Source organism: Azolla caroliniana, unplaced genomic scaffold (genome assembly GCF_043228905.1).
Source record: "Azolla caroliniana isolate FFs.n. ecotype wild unplaced genomic scaffold, voAzoCaro1.0.p SCAF_16, whole genome shotgun sequence".
NCBI lineage: Eukaryota > Viridiplantae > Streptophyta > Polypodiopsida > Salviniales > Salviniaceae > Azolla > Azolla caroliniana.
Window position 1 is genome coordinate 6,559,832 of NW_028230451.1, and position 4,190 is coordinate 6,564,021.

General features: G+C 40.6%; 1 long non-coding RNA gene across 1 annotated transcript; it reads left to right on the plus strand.

Annotated features, from left to right (window-relative positions):
- The first annotated feature begins 3,604 nt into the window (after positions 1 to 3,604).
- LOC147853848 (uncharacterized) lies at positions 3,605 to 3,876 on the plus strand. The gene is made up of 2 exons (XR_015531205.1): positions 3,605 to 3,718; positions 3,759 to 3,876. It is a non-coding gene; the product is annotated as an uncharacterized LOC147853848 (long non-coding RNA).
- The last annotated feature ends 314 nt before the right edge of the window (positions 3,877 to 4,190 follow it).

Genomic DNA, 4,190 nt, shown 5'->3' on the forward strand with positions numbered 1-4,190 from the left:
GCAGAATACACAAAAAGGATGTTGTCGCTTACAATCGCGATCCAGGAATTCGTTGGGTGTCTTGCGTTTCCCAACAAATTGCGACTGCTTAGTCCCGGGCGCTTCGTTGGGTTTGTTATGGTCCTTCTTCGAAGTGCGTTGATAGCGAAGAACTATTTCAACGGCCTCTTCGAAGGATTTTGGATCCTTATCGTGCACTATCCAGTGATAGTCCGAATTGGGGATGCCATTGACAAAACAAGCTATCAACCAATTGTCCCCTTCTAGACCCGATTTTTGGATTTGGGTTCTAGCATGGTGAACATAGTCTTCTAGCGAGGAAAATTTCCTGCTAGAGAGGTTCATTAAAGCTTGTGCTGCCTCGGTTCGAGAGGGAGGTTGCAGAAATTGGCCCTTAAAAACCGTGACAAAATCTGTCCAGGTATCGGGCAATTTCCCCATAGTACGGAGGCCACGCCACCAGGCGGCGGCCTTACCCCCGAGTTCTCGGCCGACATATGCAATCTTCGTACTATCTGGCGTGGGATAGAGCTCAAAATGAGACTCCCATCATCCCAGCCATGTGCAGATTGCTTCTTCGGTTCTTTCCTTTTTGTCTCCCGTAAATGGCTTAACGACAAATGATGGTTCACCTTGTCGCTCATCAGGTCTATTAGTCTCACGTTGTAGGCTAATGACACGTGCCTCAAGAGCACTCTGAGATTGCCGAAGTTCGGTCATCTGTTGAGCGGTGAAACTAAGGAATTGGGTTATTTGTGCCAAATACATCTCAGTGGACATTTGTCCAGGAGGATTCCCTTGAGTTCCTTCCGCTTGAGCGGATGACATCGGGTCGTTAATTTGAGCCATTAAAGATTATTTCTGGAAAAGAAATAGGATAAGGTCAGAGATATAGTCATAACATCGTGTCGTGATGTAAACATATCATGAGCGAGCATTAATCGATATCATTATCTCACGTCAATACCCCTCTAGACGTATGAGATGAGGTTCAAGATCAGGTTACTATGGTAACACAAAGGTGTTTTAAAAACCATGGGGGTGACAAATAAATGTCTTTCCCTGATCTCTATATCGATTTTTTCATGGTGGCTCCCCGAGGCTCAACCATGTATGTTCGCGTCATGAATAGTTTATACACGAAAAAAAAAATGTTAACAATAAACTATGTTTCGGTGCCCACATAAGTGGTTTCGGCTCTTTAAGTCCTATTACGAGGACCCCGAGGTGCACTTAGACCTTAAGTCTAAACATGTGTTATAGTCATATGTATCAAGGATGTTGTATGGTCTTGGTCATATTTGAACTCGAGACCTCGAGAACAAATACATTAAACACTTGAGCCAACCAAGTAAGTTGCTCTTCTCGAATGCTTAATGTTTGATGCGTATAAGAGATATGCGAGGCAATTGATCATATACGTTTTTTTAAAAGAACATATATGTCAAGGGTCCTTATTTCGCCCTCATTTACCAACACTATGTTGGTACGTTACCTAACCTCAAGTCTCGTAATTACGATGGCATATGTCAAAGGGCAACCTAATGGTCAAGCCAAATGAGCCCTCGTTTCGTAGTAGGCTCACGTGGGCCATCACATGGTCACGTCATTACGAATGCCTCTCGTAAGAACGAGCTCATGGTGGCATCGTATCCATGTAACGAGGGAAGGATGTTGGATACGTGCGTCATTGGAGCGACCTCACTTGAAGTGGGTCAAGCCCTACGTACTCAACATCATTATGGCTATTGCGTTTCTTTACGTAACGAAATCGAGGTCATCAACGGGGTTGTCAACAATAAAAAATTGTTGAAAAAGGAATGGTGACAACGCCATTCTCACAAAAATGTGAGGACGGCCACCAACATCCTTTTCCCGACCATGACAACTTTCGACATAATCACGTAATAACGAATATACACATATGGTTACTTATCACATATATACGATCAAATACGTATATATGTGACCACATATGCCTATATTCAACATATCGTTATAGTAAATAGCCACAAATGATGTGATCGAGATACGTAATCGAGGTATATACCTCTACGCACACGAAACATCCACAAATAAGAGATCATCGTAATACGCAATGGAGGTATTGACCTCTTACGCATACGAGACCAAACGCATATCGTTTACAACAAATTAAGGTATTAAACTCATACGCAAACGTAACATATGTTCGTGAACGTAATACGTAATTGAGGTATTAACCTCGTACGCATACGACACTCATCACATATTATTAATATGTCAAACGAGGTATTGACCCCGTGCACATATGTAAACGTTTTAGATAATCAATTAAAGACCACTACAACATCATTGATTTAATGAAAAAAATTACATATAAACTAAACACATGATTAGATGGGAGAAGAGAGAATAGAAAAAAAAATATGGAAAGAGTTACCGAAGTTCTTTGTTGATCGTTGTCTGGATCAAGGCCAACCGCACAATGATCGATCAGCATCAATCAAAAGACAAATGAAAAACAAAGAAACATTAGTAAAAAAATCTGATACCAAATATTATAGATCATAGTACTAATGTAAGCTTAAGATAAGGATAATGAAAAGATAGATAGAAAGGAGAAAGAGAAAGAAGGGTGCCGATCCACCCGACCACCCCCGAGCGAAGGGATCGAGACGGACTCGAGCCTCGATCGGCGTCCCATACCACCGCCGTGGCGTCGAGTCGTACCTGGTGCTGGCGCGCTCGCTACAAGAGTTGACCCACCACACGAGCAGAGTCTCGATGTAGTCAAAAGATCCTCAAATGAGGGTAGCTAGGCCTCTTATTTATAGCGAAACCCAAGGCCCCCAGGCAAGTTCACACTTGACCTAATGGGTTGTCTCAATCCCGAGGATTAAAAGTAATCCTCCCCTTCTTTACACTCTCCTTTAACCCTCACACTTATCCACGTGTATAGAATACTACGGTAAATTCTTACCACGGGATATTATATGGTCATGCCCGTAACACAGGGGTTTAGGGTCTTTGGAAATCGGAAATCGGAGCAGAGGTTTTGTTTTCTACGGCTGATGATTAGGTTTTAGGGTTTTAAGATTACGATTAATGGTGCAGATCTCTCTCCTCTACATACATACATATAATATGTATACTTCTACTGCAGGCCTATTGTGTGTTCTCCCTAGGGTTAGGGTTAGGGTTAGGGCTATTCAGCACGATCTGTGTGCGATGGAATGAATACCTTAGTACCTATACACATACATCTACATACTTTAATTATCATGCCCGCCCAACAAGTTCTCATATTTCTTGCAAATTACCTTAATATACACTAAGTACACAATAAGTAAGGATGTTCATCTTCCACTAGGTTTTCAATGCATAGAACTACGCAATAATGAAATAGTAAGTTGGTTAAAGAAGAATCTATATGGTCTAAAATAGGTACTTGATAGTGAGCTTTTAAAATGGACAAGGTACATACTTGTCATTGTATAATGACAATTATAAGGCAAGTTATAAAGCAAATGATTGGCTTATGAATTGGATTAAACCAATCTTTAAAGCTGGAGTAAAGAAAAGTATCAAATTATCGTACAATAATGTGAGCTCAACTATTGCTAAATTATAAAGCACTACTATGGAGTAAAAGATAAGCACATGGGTTGAAAGTACAAGCAAAAGAGCACTTGGGCAAGCAGGATTTAGACCAAAACACTCCATCGTGGACCATTTGGTCACATTGAGAGTAATCATGGAAGAGAGTTGACTACAAGAAAAAACACTTTATTGTTGTTTTGTTGATTTTAAGAAAGCTTTTGATACCGTACCACGAATTGAGCTTTGGAATAGAATGCTAGAGATTGACATGCCATTAGAGTACCGAGTTGTTGTTGCATGCCTATATGAACAAGTTAAATGCCAATTAAAAATGGACAGTGGATTCTCAAAGAACTTTTTAAGTAACATGGGGGTCAAGCAAGGATGTCCACTATCACCCACACTCTTTGGCTTATGTATTGATAAATTAGAAGAAGTGGCGAAAAAGGTTGAGAAGAGAAGAAGGATTGAATGCCCCTAAATTGATGCAATGTGTTATCTTATTGCTTTTATATGCAGATGATGTGGTACTCTTCTCATATGATGCGGATAGTATACAACATTTACTTGGGGTATTAGAAGAACTTTGCCATAATAGTGGACTAGGA